This window comes from Electrona antarctica, assembly GCF_951216825.1.
Source record: "Electrona antarctica genome assembly, chromosome: 8".
In the NCBI taxonomy this organism is placed as follows: domain Eukaryota; kingdom Metazoa; phylum Chordata; class Actinopteri; order Myctophiformes; family Myctophidae; genus Electrona; species Electrona antarctica.
In genome coordinates this window covers 21,917,624-21,941,827 of record NC_136789.1, presented here as the reverse complement: position 1 = coordinate 21,941,827, position 24,204 = coordinate 21,917,624, and the positions used below count along the sequence as shown (strand labels likewise).

General features: G+C 42.3%; 1 long non-coding RNA gene across 1 annotated transcript in view; it reads right to left on the bottom strand.

Moving 5' to 3' along the window:
* LOC306927513 overlaps positions 1 to 12,968 on the bottom strand; it is a 114,357-nt gene extending 101,389 nt beyond the window's left edge. The window contains exon 1 of the long non-coding RNA XR_013790532.1: positions 12,882 to 12,968. This is a non-coding gene — a long non-coding RNA (uncharacterized lncRNA). The remainder of the gene's footprint in view (positions 1 to 12,881) is intronic.
* Between the last annotated feature and the right edge of the window lie 11,236 nt (positions 12,969 to 24,204).

Sequence of the window (24,204 nt, the reverse complement as noted above, 5' to 3'; positions counted from 1 at the left end):
CTAGAGCCCACACCATGAGTGTCAGACATGCACGTCATCAAACACACCCATTGTTGTTCATAAGTCACAACGGCTGCAGCCACACTCTGCTACACTTTGCTACACTTTGCTACTTTGCTTGGTGGTAAAAGTACTCCATTTGTTTTGGCAGGTGCCTGCAAAGCATCCTGGCTTACATTCGTTAGTGGAGCTATAAACGACCTAGTAACCAAATCAAATCTTTATATAGCACATTTAAAAACAACTCTCATTGTACCAAGGTGCTTCACAAGGCAGAATAAAGTACAGTACAGTACAATACAATACCATACCATACCATACCATACCATACCATACCATACCATACCATTCAGTGTAGAAGACGTCAATAATAGAACAGGCAAATAGGACAAAATAATCAAAAAGGAAAGGTGCAAGATCATATGGGGGATTCAAAGGCTTGTGAATATAAAAATGTTTTAAGTTGTGATTTAAAAGACTCAACGGAGGGAGCAGACCTAACGGCGAGGGGAATGCTGTTCCACAGTGTGGGGGCTGCGACAGCAAAGGCGCGGTCGCCCCTGAGCCTCTTTTTTGTGTGTGGAACACCTAAGAGACCCCTGTCTGCTGACCTGAGGGTCCTGGTAGAGGGGGGATAGGATAGGAGGTCGGTGATGTAGGAGGGGGCCAGCCCGTTAAGGCTGGACCGTAGTAGACCCTTTTTCATGATTGGCTGCCTCTAGCGCCTCTAAGCCAATGGGAGACTTACGTGACTAAACGTGAGGCCGTATTGGCTGGTGTTGTGTAAGGGGTTAACACCAATGACGTTGGCCAGCGAGTGGCAACAGTAGCTAATCTTATGAGCTAAATAAGCTAACCGTGTATACAGAGGAAAGCCCATATATCTTTCTTTTCTCTAAAAATGTTATCCCACGATTTTACAACCCATTTTTTCACCCAGTGTCAATATCTAATGTAGTTTAGAGACCAGGATTACTGCATGCGTTTTGTGAGGGTACCTACCCTAGGGAACACGGGGAGAACATGCAAACTCCACACAGAAAGGCCCTTTCGCCAACCCCGCCTCGGGGATGGGCTCTGATGACGTGAGAACACGCCCCCAGCGCCCACAGCGGGAATCGAACCCAGGACCTTCTAGCTGTGAGACGACAGCACTACCGACTGTGCCACTGTGCACCCGAAAGCCCATATATTTGATTATCAATCTTTATCGGCAACAAATCGCAGGTGTTTTCCGACACTAAAATGATTCTTAAGTAAGGGGGAGAAGAGCCCCCTCTTTTCCTGTAGTATGTGAGAGTTGCCATGCGCACTAGCGACCTCACCACCACTAATCACAACAAAGTAGGCACAATGGCGGTGTCCATAGTGCCATCTCGCGGTCGCACCAACATTTCTAAAGGCTGCTGCAAACATTGCAAGTTGGATTTTGCGTGGCATGGGAGATGGGCACGATGAACGATCATCTGAGGAGAAAGAGCCTGTCTGCACTGCACAGCAAGCCCTCACCCAGTCTCACCAGAGCACCTGGACATGCTAACTTTCCTCACTTTGAATAAACTATGAATTTTACATCATGCAACATGATTTGTGTGTCTGTAGACCACAAAGCGAATGTGCAGTGTTCACAGAATGCACTTTTCTTTAATTGAGATTACTTTATTATTGCTGCGACATCCTTGGTTGCGACATCCTTGGTTTAAAGACACAATGGTATTATTTTGCTGCTACTTCAGTTTGTTTGCAGATAATGAGTCAATGACACATTTTATATCCGCACTTTGTTTGCCTATTCAGCAGCACCTTTGTGTTTGATTGAATAGTTTATTCAAAGCACTTTGCCTGCCTTGTTTACAGAGTTTTATATTCAGCAACTTGATTGATTGAATACTTTACTTAAACAGTACAGCTGTTGTGCAGTCAAGAAAGCTAATTTTTGTTATTGTCTGTTAGTTAGAAAATGCCTAAAACAACTTCAAGTTACACTTTAAAGGGAATTGCAAAAAGGGGTTTTATACCCTAAAGACACTTTATTTTATATTTTTTAGAGCCCTCTTTATTATTTTTCTTACTGCAGCGCTGAAACTGTAGGCTATATTTTGTTATTGTGTTCATTGACTGCTTCTGCTGAGGCAATAAAATACGGTCAATCTGTTATTAACAGTTATTCAAAGGTAACCGCTACCGAACCTAAGTAGATGTGTAGCGCGTCTTGTTCTGTCATCAGGGTAGGATAGTAAACGCTAATCCTGGTCTCTAAACTACCTCCCCCTGGCGAGCCGGGGCGCCTGATGGAGGGGAAATGAACGGAATAACGTGTTCCTTCCACACGCTATGTCCGGCCGGGGAAACTCTCCCCTGTCAGGTGAAAAGAAGCAGCTTGGACTCGTCATGCATAGAAGGAAGCTGCCCCCCAGGTTGGCAGAGGAAGTGTAGCGCCCAGGATTACATTACATAATTGACACTGGGTGAAAAAATGGGTTGCAAAATCGTGGGATAAAAAAAAAGAGCTTGCTGCACCTGGCAGTTATGCCCGAGTCATTCTTGTTTTAAATACTTCAATATATAAATACTCTGTTACAAGTAAAAGTCCAGAATTCAAAATGTACTTGAGTAAAAGTACAGAAGTATTGGCATCAAAATGTACTTAAAGTACCAAAAGTCTCGCTGGGGAAACGCCACCCAACAGGTAAGACTCCCCCGGAGAGCGAGTGAGACTAGAGAGAGAGAGAAGACCGCGTCACAGGCTGGGCAGCGTTATTGAAGAAAGATACGAACCTGTGCGCCTGCTTGATCAGCTTGATTACACCGCACCTGTGTGGAACCGCCCGACTGGAACAAACACTAAGAGCCACTTCTCTCCGTCTCATTGCAAGACTCCTCTCCGGAGGAACAATGGCGACCACTTTAATTCTCATTCTATGTGATATTGTGAATTATACTTACCCTATATGTTCGGTATCTCACTAATCCCAGGCACCGACGGGGCATGCACTAGCCTGGCAAGCTAGCGCATGCAAAACTCTCAAGGAGCAATACAGGAAATGGAAACGGAAGGAAACTCCAACTTAGTACACAGCCTTCGGAGGAGTAGTAAAACTACTCTACTCGAGTAACAGGCTGAGTAGAAATACTTACTGTGGAGAAATCCTACCTTATTCACCTTATTGACTGTTAGTCACGTACCTGAGTTGAACTGCAACAATCTGAAACCTAGAAGAAAAGCCTAAGTTAAACCTTACTCACCTGTTGGAATCCCTTTCAGTTACCGCACCTACCTGTGATGATTTCAGTTTAATTAACACCTACCTGTTGAAGTCCAGCGACGAAGGTCCACCGACGACAGCTTATCCTTTCCCCTGTGAAATGTACTTTCTGTTGGCCCATGCTTACCTATGACTGCAATTTCCCCTGAAAAAGTTGAAAAGCGACTAACTGTAATTTATTTTATTAACTTTGTTAATAAATTCACTTGGTTTGGCACCTTGTGAACATGACTTCTGAGTATGGTGTATCAGTCGTCACAATACAAATATTGTGAAAATAGCTATTTTCAAATGGCCGAAATGTAGGTTAATGTATGTTTTGTTATAATAATCAAAATCTACAAAGTAACTAAAGTTTTCAAATGATTGCAGTGGAGTAAAAGTACAATATTTGCCTCCGAGATGTAGTGGAAAGTGGAGAAGTAATATTGGAAATATTCAAATAAGGTACAAATACTACAGGGGAGCGTACCTATGTTCCCATATGTTCCCCACCATGCAAAAAAGGTTCTTTGTTCCCCACTTAGAATAAACCTAAACCAGAAACCTAACCTAGTAATTTTAGTAATTCTAGTAAGACTAAAAGTATTTTAGCAGCTTTAGTCTTAGTGTTACTTTTAGTAGCAAATTCAAATTTAGTAGCAATCCATTGAACTTTAGGCCTGCTTGCCCTAGGCTACTTAAAAATTAACACTGGCATAAACTAAAACATAATTGCTCAGACTCTTCAACAAAAATGGCAAAAACAAACATTCTTTGTTCTGTACTTGGGGTTCTGTATGGGGCTGATACATAGACGCTCACAGCACAGCAGAGAAGGGCCCTAGTGCTACGAATGGCACTAGGTGTCACATGGGTGGACTGCAGAAATGTGGACCTCTACTGCGACCTGCCATGGGTCACAGACAAGGTCAGAGAGAGAAGGATGAGGCTGGACGTGCAAAACATGACAATCCTGGCCAAACTGGGACGTCTGGTCATTATTCTCTACCACCCCCTGCAGCTGTCTGGGTTATAGGCGTTGTTTCCCCGAGTATCGTCCTTCCTTCTCTGTCATTCTCTGCCTTCTTCAGCTTTAATTACTGTGTTTGATTGTCCTCAGCATCCAACCTCCATTGGCAAATTTCCCAAAACGTCCCAAACGGGATGGAATACCAGGTGGAAACATTGTTTCTCCATGTTTAGTTGTTTTTTTCGTTGTTTTTATATTGCTATTGGTCACACTTCACATCTGAAGTGCCGATCCACAGTGCTTTTTGTTGCCTCAGAACATTCTCCAGAGTTCTCCAGAAGAGTTATCAAATGGATGGATTAAAAGCTAATATGGTTAAATGCTGAATTACAGTGGAGCCGACATGCTCGTTTGTCTTGGTGTTAATTACAGGATGCTCAATTACTTTTCATTAGTTGTGTAATTTTGTCCTCTACTTTGGTTAAATGGCCCTGCAGTTGAAGAAAATAACTTTTGTTTAATTGTTTGGAAAATGCACACTTTTACTGTACAACCAGCTAAACCAATTAGAGCAATAACGATAATTAGTTTTATGTCAGCTTTGTGGTGGAGTTAAAATTAATGATGATTCAGATGTGCAGCCTCTAACAAGCTTATGTATTACCGCTCACTCAATTACTCTTTTAACCCTTGGTTTTACACCAGAAGGACACATTACAATTTAAAAAAAAATAAGCTATCCTTACTGCACAGGTGACTTTGGAAAGTAGGCCTACTGTGCCTTTTAATTACAGCTATTTTATAAGAAAGTTGATTTGAATATTAAAGAGGGATATGAAAGACAAGGTGTTTGATAAAAAAAAAAAAAATGTGGTCAGACAGCTGGCCGTTATTTAGGTTTTGAGAGAAATCAGACCTCTTGGAGAAATCTCATGTTTATTCAACAAGGTGCTATGAGGTGTTGGGTGCCAGCCACTGACACCCATATTGATGATCCTACTCCAAATTCTAGACGGAAATACACAGACGCTGTCTAATATTTCCTAGATTCACAAGTCAGGGTTCCACACGGCGCAAGCACCCAAACATCTATCAAGCGCAACTAAAATCTTTGTGAGAACAATTTATTTCATACCGAACAGAACCAATAATACCAACCGCAAAGGAAGCATAAAAACAAATGCAATTTGCAGAAAACTTAGAATAAGCAGTCCATAAATTGACAGAGATTAAGTTGTGTATTTATCATTTATGGACACTGGAACATAAACCTTGGCATTTAAAACAGAAGCCGCTAGGTTGAATTGTTTGTCAGGTCTTAACGTCAGGCTTGGTAAAGAACACATTCTGTGTAAAATCTCTCATTCATTAAGCTGCTGTAATAAATATGTGTTGTAATATAAACAACATAAACATACCACAATAATGACTCAGGTCTACAGAAGCCGCCACAGTGCAAAACAAACAAACATAATAATGTTAATCACATTGTCATATCACTAAAGCAATAGTTTCAAAAGCAGTAGCGGTTTGTTCGTGGCTGTACTCTCCGCTGTTCTGTAATTTTATTCAACTCAATGAGTTCAATTAGCTGTTGAACCGTACCCCTACTTATAATTCAGCAGATGACTGGTAGGTGGAGAACTCAAATTGTCTGGTATTGCAAGATTAAATATCTCCTGGATCAATACAAGGCTGAAATCATCAGCAAATTTGTAGTCTAAAAATGTTTTCTTATATTCGAGAGCAGCTCCAATGGATGAATGACGAAATTATCTCATGTTTCTGTATCAATTTTCACTGACGTTTGCATGGAGCAGGATGTAAGTGTGCCTGTGTGTGTTCTGTTCAGACACATTGGCTTTTAGTTTTATGGTACAGCATGTGATCCATCTGTATGTAGAGTGAGTGAGTGAGTGAGTGAGTGAGTGAGTGAGTGAGTAAAACGGGGGTAAAATAAGAGAGGTGAGGTTGAGATGATTATGATTTGGACATGTGCAGAGGAGGGATGAAGAGAAGGATGCTGAAGATGGAGCTGCAAGGCAAGAGGAGAAGAGGAAGGCCAAAGAGTTTTCCGGATGCGGTGAGAGATGCCATGTACGTATGAAGTCTATGACACACACATCTATCTAAAGTGAACAAAGACAGTCATTACAAAGTTAAACAGATCCAGTGTAGAACCCCCACCCCAAAATGAAATATCAATTGAGATGGGACACAATATCAAAGTGAAGCAGAGGCAGAGTGTAGCATATAGAGTCTAATCCAGGTTCACTGTATATGAAAGCCTGTTACCATATGAAAGGCAAAGGCCCTCTCTGATCCTTCCTCTCTTGAAATTCTGAGCACGGTTGGTATCACTTCACATTCAATTCAACATGTAATTTATTATTTTCGTTTGAAAAAGTAACTGAGAGTTCACATTCTATTAATTCCTTTTTGAGTGATATGATGGGCTATAAAATTACAATATCACATTAAAAACCTATTATTATTCTCATTTGAAGTAGATAACTGTCTTCTATACCTTCCTTCCTTTTTCTGATGCATGTTCTACAATTAGGCTACAATTACAATTGAGGAATTTAGAAGATGTTCTTATCCAGAACAAACTGCATAATGGTGGAGTAAGTGGCCATAGATAGACAATAGGATACGTGCGAGCGATAAGAAAACAAAAAGAAAAGTAGCATAGGCTATGTGCTAAACTAGGGGTTTTCTAAGAAGATTGCAAGTACTTTTAACACAAAACAGCAAGAAAAAAAGATTAGTCTTGGAGAAGCTTGCTTTGTGGCACTTCTACCACAAGTGGATTAGAGTCTGGGTCTGTGTCAGGGAAAAACAAGTAGGCTGCCAGCTCAGTTTAAAATCTGTCTGCCTCTGACTGGGAGAAAGATGGCACAAAAGTTCATTGGCTTATGGTGAGCTTTTTCTTGGTGCACCTGCACACTCGCTGGGCCAGGCTGTGTGATTGTGTCAGTGGACAGAGCCAGTGACATTAGCTCTGTGGCAGATTGTACTCTCAATTTGTTCCTTGTCAAGGTAAGTTGTCGGAAACGTGGGGCCCATCAGTGAGGTCATGCTCAAGACTTTTAGCAGTATGGGTAGAATGTTATATGGCGTCATTTGTAAGAACACATTTTTTTTAAGGCAATTACAGGCAAACGGTATGGTTTAGCAAAAACCTGGTGATCATCATGACTTGCAAGACCATTTAAACCTAACTTGGTAGTGAGGGCATCACATTTCTGCAACAGACAATACAATGATATTTATAGCATTTGTGGTGCCCCCTGTTGGGTAGTGAAATGACTTTTGGCTCTGTGTTGTTTGGGGGCCCCTGATTCAAATTCGGGATGTATCGGACATTAGTTCAAGATTTTGGGCATTTGTAAAATGAGGCCCCTCCCATAAAGTTTGAAACCAATCAAAATAATGAGTCCTCATTGCAAAAATAAGTGTTATGTTCCCAAACAAAGACCTCATATACTGTAATGCTGGCTCAAGTCCTGCAGGTACATTAGGGGAGGTGCCATATGCCCTGGGACAGCTTGTGCATCATCACCAGAATTAAATGAGATCAGCATGTTTTTCTTTTCTATAGCCAATATTAGTCCATTACTATAGAGCACCGAAGTCCTGACGTCACTGCCCTCTACTATCAGCAGAGGGCGCCAGTCCCATGGTTCGTGTATTGTTTTATAAGCATTGTACTCTCCATAGGGGGATTTTAGATCGCCTCATATATAAGAACTGTGTTTGAAAAATAAACCGATCACCCCGGCCTTTTCACTCATATGGATATGAAGCATCGACGGAAGGTGGAAATGTACAAATATACCCAAAGAGTAACAAAATAAGCGTTAGAAACGAGCCAAACAACCCAGAGACTACATTTCCGGGTAGGCTGCTTCTGCCCGCAGCCCGTCGCACAACAGAAACTGAACGTTACACACACACACACACACACACACACACACACACACACACACACACACACACACACACACACACACACACACACACACACACACACACACACACACACACACACACACACACACACACACACACACACACACACACACACACACACACACACACACACAAGTTTGTATTGCACAGTGCACTCAGTGCACTATATCTGAAAGCACCCGTAGCAGCCTATTCATTCATAATAATGAACCAGCATGGAAAATGTAGCCTGGAAACAAATCTGCCACAGCTAAAAAGAAATAGCCCTGGGCAAATTGGTCTGGCACTCCTCGGTTTGAATTACATTTCATTCACCCCAGAGTTGTGGGTGAACAATTCAAAGTGGGATGTCTTGCTGTGTTTTTATACATCCCGATATCTGCGTAGACCTTTTCTCAGCATCCTTATGCGTACACACCCTTTACCTCTTTAACACTTTTGGTCACTGTGTTTGACCATTGAAGCATTTGGCCGTACAGTACAGTGCCTTGCTCAACTGAACAGGAGGTGGCGCACGCGCACACGCACACTCCATTCAGGTCTCAGTCTTTTTCTGCTGTTAGGACTGTCCTCTTGATTCATGCTCAGACACTTTTTCAAATGCTGTATTGCTTACTTATCGTTTTCCTGATGGTGCCACTGGTTAATGATTACTAAACTAGTGGCTCTTCTTTTCTTTCATTCTTTCGTCATCCCTCAGCGACCATCCCAGCTAGGCCATTTGTCATTTTTCAATATTTTCAGCCACTGATCGATCAAAATAATTGGAGAAATCACTGCTGTGGCAAACACTCATCACAGACGCAATAACAGCAGTCCGAATGGCAGTCAGAGAGCAGACAAACACAAATGTCATTGAATACTGATTACAATGCCACGCAAGTGCATAAACAGTATTGAATGCCCCAGCAAACAAGGCAGTGCCGGCTTCTCATTTGTTTGAAAATAATATTTATTAAGAGTAATGAGAAATGCACCCGCTACCTGAAGTTATATAATTAAATCTGTGGGTAATGATTTCAACAATGGGTCTTTTTCTTCTTTTTCTTTCTTTTTTTGAGTCCTTCATTTTCCTATATTTTCAGCCAATGTTCTATAAAATAATTGCGAAAATTGCTGCTGTGGCAAACACATCATAGATTAAATAACAAATGGCAGTCTGACAGCCATGACAAACATGTCAGTCGAATACTGATTACAATGCAGAGGAAGTGCATAAACAGTATTGAATGCAACTGCAAACAAGGCAGTGCCGCCCTTCATTTATTGTCTGAAAACAACATTTTATTAAGAGTAATGAGAAATGAAGTTAGATAATTAAAAAAGATGAACATCCTGGCTTCTGTGGCTGTCTGTTATGGCACAAGCACTTAATGAAATGCTGCCCAAATATTCCTTCTGTACAAATAGTCCCTGGATGCTGTTCAGAGTTCCACGACAGCTATTCTGGTACTAAGAATAGTTCCGGGTTAAAATATGAGGTTATCTGGGGGCAGGCTGGCAAGAAGATTCTAACTCGAACCAAGCCCTTTTGGTCCTCCGAGAGAGGGATGGAGAAGAAAGCAGGGAATGGAGAAGAAAGGACGGAAGAGGCATTAAGAGGTTGTATATAGACCATTGCACATTTATGGTGATGATCAATGATCATGCAAAGTAAGAAGTTCTATCTACGCAATTTATTTAATGAAGTCAAACATGATATGGGATATTATGGTTAATGTGTAACAATGTTGTTTTAAAAGTATTTGTACTACTACTAATATTTGTGAGTCTTCAAGGACAGCTGAATATCAACATTCAACTTACTTTTGCGGTCTACACGCTTTAAGGAATTTATTCCACTTTGGTATTCCATTTACTGCGATTTATGGCTTTACAGGCATTGAGGCAATGTGTTGTCTGCTCCAAGGTCACACACACACACACAGTCTTCCCTCTTGCAACAATTCTACAACCTCCACACAGCCCATTTTCACAGGTTATCGAAAATGTGCATAGCTAACCGGCCCGACACCCAGTGAATAAATCATCAAACAAGTGTATACAGGAACTGTGAGTTTTGCACTGACATGAAACACAGTTTAGCCAGCATTGCTGAATAATGCATGATGCCTTGGCTTGTGAAGATGCCGTTATTTTTCTCTTTGGTCTGCAGAGCCCTGATGTGGTTATTAGCCAGGACTCGGGAGGGTTTTCACTACGACGTCACCCTCAGTCGACACACCTAAGAATTTATACTCCATCGTACCACAGTGCCTTGTGTCCAAAGTAGCAGATCTACATGCCAACAACTTTGATATTTTTGGCTCGAGAGTCGAGACACCATATCGTACAACAAAGTATAAGTCAGTGGGGCATGAAACTGATTTTGTCGTACAGGTTAAAAACTCCAGAAGGGTAAATATGGCAGCCAGGCTGCATAAGCCAGGCTATATGGCTTAAAGCCCAAACCGCACCAAAGGGTCGGGTCGGGACAAAACCGTTTTTTAAGGTCAACCACACCAATGCAACTCATCGAGTTGCAATGAGTTGCATTAGTGTGGTTGACCTTAAAAAGGTTTTGTCGCGAGTCCCGACCCTTTAGTGTGGTTTGGGATTTTATAGTACACTATGAAGTAAGCAACACAGTAGCAGTAATAATAAAGGTATTAGTGAATTTGTTAGATTTAGCACTGACATGGGGCAGCCGTTGTTTAGTGAGCACAGAGGCTGTCTGGGAATCAGAAAGTCACGGGGTCAACTCCCGGCCCTGATCTATGGGTCTTAAGCCCTAACCACACCAAAGGGTCATCATGCAACTCCTTGGGTCCAAACGGTTGCAAGGAGTTAACGCTAAAACCGCCTCAACCCTTTGGTGTGGTTTGGGCCATTGAATTCCATGCGTTGAATCACTAGGGTCAGCGTGGGTCAACGTGCAACAAGACATATCACACCGCAGGGACAACGCTAAAACCGCCTTGACCCTTTGGTGTGGTTAGGGCTTAAGTGTTCCTGAGCAAGACACCTAAATGACAAAACAAAGACTGAAGATAAACTACAAATGCATTCTGAGTTCAGGGGAACGATGGTTGATACATGCTACGAGCGTGAGGGCGTGAAACAATTAACCCAAGATCACAAATCAAATGTCTCTATGATAAGATAAGAGCTACTACTAGTATGATCAAAATTCATGGGAGGGGTTTTTTCTACAGTCGGAAATCTCATATCCATAAACAACTTGCTGGTTGACCAGTGTATCCCCAGCGAAGCTTAAAGTATTTTACGTTATCATTAACACAGGTTTAACATGAGAACAGCTTTAGGACGACACCACGTCCATGTGGCCACAATAATCACCATATGTTAGGGATGCACAATCATTATCGGCCCGATAAGTGAGAAGTTGAGACGAATAACAGTCTAAATTCACACTGTATAAATGATGGATTAGGTGTCAAGACAGCTAGGCCTTTTCGGAGAGGGGTCAGAATAAATGATGGACTTAGACTTAGTTATTCGTCTCAACTGGGCCCGATATCAGGAATTATGACATAATAATTATCTGCTCGATAACATTATTAATAGCTCCGATATTGGATATATATTCTTTATTTTATTTTCATATGCTTGCAGTTATGCTAAATGATTATTTGTTTCATCTGCTGACAAAGCACCCATAGCGTATCATACGTATAATATACATACATGTACTCACTAGTATTTTTAGTCTTTTTTAATGTACGTGTCTATATTTTCATTATCGGTTATCGGTCTTGAGAAGCATGACGTTATTTATCGGTTTCAAAAAATCATTATTGTGCATCCCTACCATATTTAAATATTAATGGTATAGTAGTATACTGCCCTGCGGCAGTGGCAGCACGCACACACACACACACACACACACACACACACACACATGTACACACACACCATCTGCCATTTGGTGTTCTACAGATGTGCTTTCGTCCAACGCACCCAGAGTACTGTGAACATCTTTGCCACCAACCATACAGCGGGTGGTCCGTAGAGGAAAATGAATGTCTCACAACTCCCTTCAGTGCTATAAGTAATGCAGATGCAATGCTTCATAGAGGTGATGTCTTTCTTCAATTTGACCAGTTTTATGTTGAAAGCTTTGGCTCATTCATTAATATTTATTTTATTTCACATCACGCTGGCGGTGGTGGAAGCCTTTTAAATGTTTTAATGGGCTCAGAGCAGAGGCAACTGTTAACATATAATGTACACATTATGGCACATCCTGAACATGGTTGTAGGGGGATGTCCCGTAGTCTCTAAAGCACCGTTTCCCAAACAGTGGGTCGGGACCTCTTTGTGGGTCGCGGACCCATTTGTATGGGTCGTGGGGAAATATGTCCCTCTCTCTCGCTCTCTAAACAAGAAATCGTGAAAATAGCAGATCTACAAGGTCACAATCTACAAGCTTGTAGATCAGCTACTTTCACTATTAACTAGGGCTTAATTGGTTAATAGAAAAATATTTTGGGTCCCTGAGACAAACCGTCAACAATCAACATTTCTCTTTTGGGTCTTGAGCGAAAACCTTTGGGAAACACAGACTGCTCCAAAGCCAGAGTTATAATACTTAGTTGTGTGCAGGTGTCATGCACCAGAAATAGCCAATCTACAAGCGATCCTTCACCTTTGACCAGTCCGGCCGGGCAGGGACAGAAAGAGCCTACCTGATCTCATACAGTAGCTGCATCTGGGGATCCACAGCCTGATGATTCCAGCCAGTCCACTGTACTGTTAGCCTGGGTTCCAGCCTGATGATTCCAGCCAGTCCACCGTACTGTTAGCCTGGGTTCCAGCCTGATGGTTCCAGCCAGTCCACTGTACTGTTAGCCTGGGTTTCAGCCTGATGATTCCAGCCAGTCCACTGTACTGTTAGCCTGGGTTCCAGCCTGATGATTCCAGCCAGTCCACTGTACTGTTAGCCTGGGTTCCAGCCTGATGATTCCAGCCAGTCCACTGTACTGTTAGCCTGGGTTCCAGCCTGATGATTCCAGCCAGTCCACTGTACTGTTAGCCTGGGTTCCAGCCTGATGATTCCAGCCAGTCCACTGTACTGTTAGCCTGGGTTCCAGCCTGATGATTCCAGCCAGTCCACTGTACTGTTAGCCTGGGTTCCAGCCAGTCCACTGTACTGTTAGCCTGGGTTCCAGCCAGTCTACTGTACTGTTAGCCTGGGTTCCAACCTGATGATTCCAGCCAGTCCACTGTACTGTTAGCCTGGGTTCCAGCCAGTCTACTGTACTGTTAGCCTGGGTTCCAGCCTGATGATTCCAGCCAGTCCACTGTACTGTTACCCTGGGTTCCAGCCTGATGATTCCAGCCAGTCTACTGTACTGTTAGCCTGGGTTCCAACCTGATGGTTCCAGCCAGTCCACTGTACTGTTAGCCTGGGTTCCAGCCAGTCCACTGTACTGTTAGCCTGGGTTCCAGCCAGTCTACTGTACTGTTAGCCTGGGTTCCAACCTGATGGTTCCAGCCAGTCCACTGTACTGTTAGCCTGGGTTCCAGCCAGTCTACTGTACTGTTAGCCTGGGTTCCAACCTGATGATTCCAGCCAGTCCACTGTACTGTTAGCCTGGGTTCCAGCCAGTCTACTGTACTGTTAGCCTGGGTTCCAACCTGATGGTTCCAGCCAGTCCACTGTACTGTTAGCCTGGGTTCCAGCCAGTCTACTGTACTGTTAGCCTGGGTTCCAACCTGATGATTCCAGCCAGTCCACTGTACTGTTAGCCTGGGTTCCAGCCAGTCTACTGTACTGTTAGCCTGGGTTCCAACCTGATGATTCCAGCCAGTCCACTGTACTGTTAGCCTGGGTTCCAGCCAGTCTACTGTACTGTTAGCCTGGGTTCCAACCTGATGATTCCAGCCAGTCCACTGTACTGTTAGCCTGGGTTCCAACCTGATGGTTCCAGCCAGTCCACTGTACTGTTAGCCTGGGTTCCAACCTGATGATTCCAGCCAGTCCACTGTACTGTTCCACATTGCCAAACTCTGCTCTCTGCGCCGCCAGACCTCCTCCAGTACCTCTGCAGGGCTGTCACGATTATAGATATAAATCTACGACGATTCATTGTCACACAAATAATAAATAAAATACTGTTTTATTTATTTTTTTAGGCTTATTTATCACAAATCACACAGGGCAGATGTGACAAATAACTCAAGCATAGGCCTACACATAAATTACTGATATATTTAATAAGTGTATTCTTTCAAGAAAATGTGAGAGGGCTAGTGCCGCTAGTCTTTCTCTGACCTCTCCCGACTTCCACAGCATGGAATATTCTGTTAATAAAGTTATTTGAATTGAGAAATGCGTCTGATCATAGTCTCACGGCCAGACTCACTACCTTTAGACATCAATTAAATAGCTTTTGACACATTTCCCATCATCTACTGTGACATCTATAGAAGTTGGGAAATGTTAACATTTTTATACAATTTACTGTAACATATGTAGTAGCCTATAGATTAGAATATGGACACCGCAATTACTATGCCTCATAATATCCATTCACATGGTCATGGACACCAGCAGGCCTGTGCCACAAAGGCCTTAACCTTATTGTTGTGTGATAATTTACCTCATTAAAATGTCATAACTTTCACCACAACAACTGGTACAGAGAAGGCGGTGGCTGTGTACAGTCTGTACACAAGACAACAATGCCAAGTGGTTCGTTTCCATCGTTTGCCATGTAGTTATTGCTTGATGCTCTTCTCTTTACCACAGCAACACCAGCTGCAGCTAATACAGTTTAATACACGTAGCCTAGCACTGTCTACTTTACTTGCTATGAAACGTCTGTGAAAGGTCCATTCATTGGAGAGCAGAAAAGGGGAGGCTAATCCAATTTATAAGTAACAAATGCCACCACTACATTTTCCTAGCCCTGATACATGACTGTCAAGTACGAGCGTCATGTGAACCATGGCTAACAAGCTGGGAGCAGGCGCTAGTCCGAGGTGCGGACGCATGTCGAACCAATGCTCCGTCGGACCATAAAAATTGACATTAAACTCACTCACCATTTTAGCGTGATCTGTCCCCGTTTAATTGCTTTGGTTAACTTGTTACTGTCGAGGCTCAGCTCAGCTGTGTGGGAATGGAACCGAATGATTGAACCCTTGACAGGATCCTGCTCACACAAGTTTAGCCAACCGTAGACCTACGTGTGTTCAGCCAGTCCAACATCTCTGTTGCCATGGTCAAACAGAACAGCAGCAACAAATGTAGGCTATTTAAATTTAATTTGCTGGATTAAAAAAAGAAAAGAAATGGAAACAAAACGTTTAAAACACGAGGGCATGAAAAATGCTTTGTTAAAAAGGTAGGTCTTTCTTTGATAGTCTAAAATGTAGCTCAATACTGCAGTAGGCTACTCCACAGGAAGTCCTTTCTTGTTTACAACACAGTGTGTTTGGTATTTCAATTTGAATATAAAAGTAAAAAAAGTTTAGATGATGTCCATGTTTCAAACTTTCAAGTTTCAACCATGCAATGGTTTAAAAAAGTGGTTCTCAAAGTGGGGGTCTGGAGACCCGCAGGTCCTTGGGGGGCTTCATGGTGTCCCCAGCAAAATTATAGACTAGCTAGATCAGTGGTTCCCAAACTTTTCCATGTCAAGGACCCCCAAATTGACACTAATTAGCCTGCGGACCTCCATTTGAAAAGATGCCAGGGACCCCCATAAGAGAAGATGTTTACGGCTCTAGCAGTGATGATTCTCAACCCGTTTAATTTCAAGGTTCAAGGACCCCCAGTTTGACATGCATTTGTCCCCCATTTAATAATAATAATAATAATAATAATAATAATAATAACTTATTTATATAGCACCTTTCTAGGCATGAGCCACAAAGTGCTGCACAGGAATAACAAGAAAATTCACAATAGAAAAATAGAAAAACAAATAAGTGACATGATCTAACATAATGAACGCAATAAACAAGAAATACCCAAACATTAAACAAATCAAGATAACACAAGATCAGTAAAAGGCAAGGAAAAACAAAAAGTTATTTATAGGAATGCTTTTTGAAACAAATGGGTTTTTAATAGGGATTTAAAACGTGTGAGGGAGTCAGTGAGGCGAATTAATTCTGGAAGCGTATTCCAGAGCTTTGGTGCTCGGATGGCGATTTAATGGCATTTCTATCTCTGGGACCCCCAATGTATATTGTAAAATCAATGTTACAAGAGTGTAACGGGTCCATTTGGTTCCATTTGTACACTCTCTGAGTTACAGACCCATAATGGTCCATTTGGTTCCAAACTATCATTTAGCTGGGGACCCCCTGGAACTCCCTCAGGTACCCCTGGGGGTCCCCGGACCCCACTTTGGGAACCACTGAGCTAGATAACTAACCTATATGCATCATTTGAAAATAGCTGATCTATAAGCTCATAATGTCTATTTAATGTTTGTTTTTATTTGTATTATTTAAGCCAGGATGATAAACCATTATTTTTAACTGATAGAGTAAATAAAGTATAGAGGTGTGTGTGTGTGTGTGTGTGTGTGTGTGTGTGTGTGTGTGTGTGTGTGTGTGTGTGTGTGTGTGTGTGTGTGTGTGTGTGTGTGTGTGTGTGTGTGTGTGTGTGTGTGTGTGTGTGTGTGTGTGTGTCCATGTCCATCACTTCATTAATGAGCACCTTCCAGGCAGGTCGCAGTGATTTCCACAGCGATGACTAATGCGATGGCAGCCTCAGTCTAATTATAAATATCTATAAACATTCCTCCCACAGCCTGCGCCTTAAAAAAATAATTTCTTGGCATTTCATTCTCCACTCTCAAAATAATATTTTTATAAAAAAAAAAAGTGATGGCTGAGTTCTAACATGCTTCCAGCTCCAACACATCAGCCATGTAGCCTAGTTCTCCCTAAAAACGACTCCTTCCAAGAATTCATGACATTGTAGTAGCTGTCTGGAAGTTTGGTTGTCATGGTTATTGCAGTGTAGCAGCAGATCATCAAGTTGCCATGACACTGCGAAGGTGTGTGTGTGGGAGGACACCCTTTATAGGCCTAGTAGGTGTGCTGTTTAGTTAGGAAAATCACATAAAGATGTACGCTCTTTTTGTCCATCACTGGGTATAAGAAAGTTAATGGGGTGAATCCTTGAGTTTCGTGTGACATAATGAGGTTTGGAGAATGCTTTTACCAAAGCTCCTTATATCCCAGGCCATACATTTCTTTTCTAGTTTTCTAGTCCCTATGGTACCAGTCATCTGTCACCTCTGCGTCATAAATGTAAGTCTTGACAGAGCCTCAGCAACATCCTGAAAATGTGAAAGTACTTTAAGAAGTCAAGCTATGAATCATTAACAGGGCTGAAATCAAGTGAGGTCACTCTTTCTGTGCGGTACACAGTCAAGTCTTTACTGTTCATTTAACTCCCGAAATGTACAAATGGAACCGAATGGAAAACGCTTCCGAGTTTGATTAAAACAGAGGGTTGTACTGTGATTGGTGGTATTGCAGTGGACCAATGTCAAATGTGGCTGATTCTGACATGGGGGGCAAGGGGGGGCTTTAGAACCCTCTGGTGAAGGCTTGGCCCCCTAAGCCAGCGCGCACGTGGACGCGCTTCCAGGTGGGGGGGGGGGTTCTCAACCCGTGGGTCTATACGGTGCTGCATTACTACTTGCCTATCAGGCCATGGCTCTTTAGTCGACTGATAACGTACTGTGCCTTTGGAATGGGGAACCCGGGTTCGCCTCCCGGCCGAGGCTACACAAGCCATCCATCCATATCCATCCATCTTTATTAACAGTTTGCAAAGTTTGCTAAGATGATGTTTAATCACTTTGTCGCGTTTCCATTGGGGTCCAACTTCCATTCATACGAGGAAATCATCCAGAAGAGAAATACCAGATTAAAAAAAATAAAATAATATGCATCGATACCCCGCCCCTAGCGACTTCTGGGAGAGCCACTAGCTACTTCCGTTACTGGGATGGGGAGTAAGGAGTTGGCAATACTGGTTAGGCCTGTTAGGCCGAAACGTTGTATTTCTTTGTCTGTTCTGTTATCAATAAATTACTTTATGAACTTTTAAAACAGTGTGCGGATCTCCTCTCTCCTTTTTCTTTGTTTATATTCTTTATTTAAGGACATCAATAATCAAGTTATACAGCATTTTTCAAATAACATTTCATTTTTTTAATCAAAGAGAACAAAAACAAATCGTATGGGAGAGAATACTCTCCTCTCTCCTTTTTCAATGTCAAATGTAATCACTCTGTAGGTTACTTCAGTTACACCTGGAAGTGGAACCAATACCAGGAAGTAAGTTAGTGTCTAACCCTAGCCACCACCCCACCAGGTCGCATTGGAAAACCATTTTCTTGGGAAGAAATTCTCAGTGTTGATTTAACTCCAAAGTGAGTACAAATGGAACCGAATGGACCCACTCGCTAAATCACCTTTGCGGATTTTAGCCTACTGTGTATCAAAGGAAGAAAAGTCTAAGTACTTAAATCTCTCTGAAATGAAATTAAACGTCGACCCATGCATTTCAATTTTAAACAATTGGAAAAGGTGTTAAGCTACATTAATAGGGAATCACAGAGGCAGAAAGACCATAATTGAGCTGATGAAAGATATGATTTGTGTTTCCAGAAATTGCTGGGTGATTGCTCCTCTACATCTATTATGGTTTTATGATATAGTATTTTAGATATCCTAGACTCTGAAGTGTTTTCTGTTGAGAATACATGCTGCTCCTGTGGAACAATACTGCCACCTATCAGTGGAATCTATTGCTTTATGGTCTCAGCAGATTCTATTAATTTATATACTCATCGCAAGACTGAACTGACATATTTTAAAATTAGTTATCGTCAGCCGTTGTACTGTTGAGAATAAATTAGGCTTCAGGATATGATGCCTATTAAAGAAAGCCATTTGACAGAATCTACTACTGCCAGAAAGCCTACGATTTCTACGAAGTGTCTTGAGGGGTTGGGAAACCTTGGCTGAGCAGAAGGATAACAAAAGTTTCTTGAACATGCAGATAAATGTTCCTACACAATATGATACTCCTGATAAATAAGAATTTATTGATTAAAAAATGTTGCCACAAAAAAAGGATATAATACTCCTGATGATTGAGTTTATTGAACATTGCTTGGCATAAATGTTTACAATATATGACACTATTTAACAGAAGGATAAATGTTCCTATGTAATAGCATATGATATTCCTGATGGATTTCTTTTTATTGCTAATGATGAGGGGGGAAAAAAATATATAGATATTAACCTTTATTTGACATTTATGTTTGCACTACCTCTTTTATTTTTCTATCATTTTATTGCTTTGATTATTTATTTATTTTAAAATACCTTCACGTCATTCGCTGATGTGGCAGTCAGCTGACCAATTGGGCGGGCTACTTAAGCTCACTAGTCTGCAAGACTCTGCATGCTCTTCCTGCCTTCCTTCTGCTATGGTTCCCGGTTGTTATCAAGGACTGTCTAAAGAGGACGAGACGTGAAGACCGTACGGGCGACGCCATGTTGCTCCATGGTGCTCCATGGAAGGAAAGAAACATGCGCAGTTGAGACCAGGAAGTTGTACATGCACAAATTTGGGCATGTACAACTCCGGAACTACTCTGCGAGGTAGATCAATCTGGCGGGTGGAAGGACTATAGGCTCTGTGGGTTGACTCCTGTCTGGGCCCCTCCTACGTCTCACCAGGTCCACTCCTGCTTTCACCAGGTCCAGGACCTGTGCATTGCACCAGACTCCCAGCACCAGACACTTCATTCAGGAGTGGTGGATTCGAGCTGCAATGGTTCTGCAGGCTCTACCTGGACAAAGGTGGTGCTGGTCTGATCACTGAGGTACCATGTACCCTGGCCTATACAAACCACACAAACATTTTATGTTCCTTTTGTGAAAACATCATGGTTGCAAAACATGCCTACCAATTTCTTGTTTCATATTAAAAAAAAGGTTTCTCTGATGATCTGAAATTGCCAGATTTAAATAAAAAAATGTAGTCTTTGAATGTCATACTTTCACCTAGTTGCGGCAGGTTCCAACAGCTGCTCAATATCTGCTCAAATTATGGGGTTGACTTTGTGTTGACTTGATATCCAAATATAAATGCATCATGTCTCTGTGTGTACGTGTGTACATAAGTCTGTAATCCACATCTCTATATATGGAGTTGTACACTTAGAGTTAAATTAACTATGAGAATGTTAGGCCTAAACTGGTGTCATAAGATGGAGAATAAAGATGCTGCCTATGGCCTGATGTGTTGCTTTTACTGTATCAGTCATGCCATGGCAGCTACAGTAAGACAAATATTAGGACCGCCTGGTCTTTGTGATACTGATAGTTGGGCCTACTACTTCAGCCACGAAGGGCACGAAGGGAGAGACTAGCAAGATCGAGATGTAGAAGCAATTGTCTTGCTCAAGGACCCTTCGACACTAACTCTGGGGGTGTCGAGTGTGTGTTATCGGCCACTCTACCCCTGGAGCCATGCCGCCCCAATAATGTACACCTGCTTTGGTCACTCTCCTCTGAGCCATTTCAAAAGGCAGGCGAGGATGAAAACTGACATCCGAGAGACAACTGTGATGGGGGCCTGAGGGGGTAAACAGGAAACTGTGCTGAAAAATAATGAAAAAAACAAGATTGCAATGTTTTTCAATGAATGGAAAAGGCATAATTTCATCTTTCTTTTGGAGGAATGATGAAAAACATGACAGGGCAGAGGAAGTTTGCTCAGGCTACTCCACCACTATTATGTGTCCTGTGTCTCCCTCCAGTGGTTGATGAAACACCCTACAGGATGTTTGTTTTGTTTTAATATCCTTACATCATACATGTCCAGATACCCCGTCCAGGAAAGGCTTCAGACGTGGCTCCTCAGGAGGAGACTTGGCTCATATCTGAACACATTTGATTTGGCGTTAGGAACCCGGTGCATGCCCTTGCTGACATTGACTCAAGGCAGGGTTCGAACCCACAACCTTCCACATAAATGGTAAATGGTGCATTTATATAGCGCCTTTATCCAAGGCGCTTTACATAGTGCATTACATTCACCCATTCACACACACATTCATTTCATACACCGATTGCGGCGGAAGCCATGCAAGGTACCAACCAGCACATCGGGAGCAATTTGGGGTTCAGTGTCTTGCCCAAGGACACTTCGACATGTAGACAGGAGGAGCCGGGATTCGAACCGCCGACCCATGGTTCATTGGACGACCTGCTCTACCTCCTGATCCACAGTCGCCTGAATGCTCTAACTACTACACTAGGGTACTACACTACCCCTTTATCCTTACAGTAATCTATTTTATTTATTTAACAACCAATGTTTTATTTTAAGTTCCTGTTACTCTTCCTGCATCTCCACTACAAAAACAAAATGACTGGTATAAAAATAATAAAGTGAGCAGGAAACATCTGTTAATCTCCTTAACTGGCTTTATCTGTTTTCTGAGGATTACAGTACACCACTGCAGTACATAAGCGCACGCGCGTGCGCACACTGTCTCTCTCTCACACACACACACACACACACGCGCACGCACACACGCACACACACACACACACACACACACACACACACACACACACACACACACACACAGCACCTTCTACGTCATGAGTTCTTGGAAGAAGTAATTTTTTTAGGGGTCAGGGAGAACTATGGCTGATGTGTTTGAGCTGGAGGCATATTAGAACTCAGCTGACATCTTTATTTAATATTCATATTTTGAGAGTGGAGTATGCCTGTGTCAGACACACAAAATTGCAATAAATTAGCTTTTAAGGCAGCAGGCTGTGGGAGGAATGTTTATATAGATATTTATAATTAGACTGAGGCTGCCATCACATTAGTCATCGCTGCGGAAAGGAGCGCACCAGTCCTCACTGCGACCTGCCTGGAAGGTGCTCATTAATGAAGTGATGGACACAAACAAACACGCACGCACGCACGCACGCACGCACGCACGCACGCACGCACGCACGCACGCACGCACGCACGCACGCACGCACGCACGCACGCACGCACGCACGCACGCACACACACACACACACACACACACACACACACACACACACACACACACACACACACACACACACACACACACACACACACACACACACACACACACACACACACACACACATACTTTCATATTCCTTTGCAAACCTGTCATTTATAATGCAATATTCCAAATGTTGTATTATAACCACACTGAAAGTCTAAAAGCCCACTAGCAGCCCCTATAGGCTGTGCTGTTCCTTACATACTTTACAACTGGAATTTGGCCAAAGTAATAGAGGGGAAACTATGGGGACACCACATCACTGATTGATTGATCATGATTGATCATGAAATAAAACATATGTCACATGTCCATCTGACCGAGCACAATCAAAAGGACGGCTTGTTTCCATTGCGGTCCTTAGGGGTCATCCTGGAATCTTCCTATTTAGATTATGGCCTTTTCAGCTAAAGTGTGTGCAATTTGAAATGTTGGCCTAAAGGTGGCGATAGAGAAAAGGGCATTGGGGTCACCAAGGGGTTATGGGGATCATGAAGGTACACAGCAAATTCCATGGCAATCCAGCCAATAGTTTTCAAGTACTGTACATGCCCAAAGTGATTGACTGACGGATGGACCAAGACAGCACTAACAATGCTTTATACTTTCTAGATGCAAAAGCAACTTATTTCAAAACACATTAACAGGTCCAGTCATTTATAAAATGTCAAATTAATAGGTTGGCAATAGCTAAGCCCATGCCCAAGGCCAACGCTTCAAAAGATAGGGGCCTCACAAAGAAAAAAGAAAAAATCCCAGTTTAGCCCGAGGGACAGTGATCAAAGCCAAAGATCAAGCAGGACTTCATGAACATAATGTGCTCATCCAAGTAGACCAAGCTTGGCTGACAGGACAAAGTTGTTTCATGGGTGACACTGATTTACATTGTAGTGTCGAGCATTCTTTGACTACCCAGGGCTAGAGAGGAGACGGGGGAAAGATATAAAGATGTAAATGCCTGTCAAAGCACACTCAAACCATTATTTATTCTGATATGATTCATACTTAGAATTCCAGGAACACTCGAGCTTTGTTCATTCAGCTGTCTTGAGGAAGGGTTACTAGACAAATGTATAACTGCCCCTTCTATTCATCTTGTGGACTCCCCACAAATACCTGATGGAAAAAACATGAACATTAAGAGAAAATGCAGTTTCTGCTCAGAAGGACTCATTTCATTTCAAGGCTTCAAATTCAAAAACTATAAAATCTGGCAGATATTATGCTATAAACACCTTTTCATACATTTTAAACTCTTTAATCATGAGTAAACCATGTGGATTCACCCATGAGACCCACCATGGCACCATGAAGGGTCAAAGACCTCCTTGAACTATGGGTAAAGACTAGTAAGCCCAATGTCTAACAACTGACATACTGTATGCTACCAATTTATCCCCTACACGTGACACCCTTTCTCAGAGTACACACAGCTTGACCCTCATTATTTTCGGAACTACAACTGTATAGTTTCGTGACTGCATCTTGCACAGTTGTGACAGTATCAGGTTGACAAAATCTGTAAATCGCTCTGGATTAAGAGCGTCTGCTAAATGCCTAAATTGTAAATTGTAAATTGTACACACTGACAAATAAACACCATATACTGTACACACAGATTCACAAGGTGAAAACTATACCTGGTAACTGATAATAAAATAAATAAATAAGTAAGGCAGGAAATAACAGTGCATTTTTTTTTTTTTTTTTTTTTTATCCCACGATTTTGTAACCCATTTTTCACCCCTGTGTCAATTATCTAATGTGATCCTGGGCTCTACACACCCTCCGCCAACCTAGTCCCCATATATGGGGGACATGGGGAGAGCAACGGACTTGAACTCATGCTTCCTTCATGCCTGAGTGTCCAAGTTGCTCCTTTACACCTGACAGG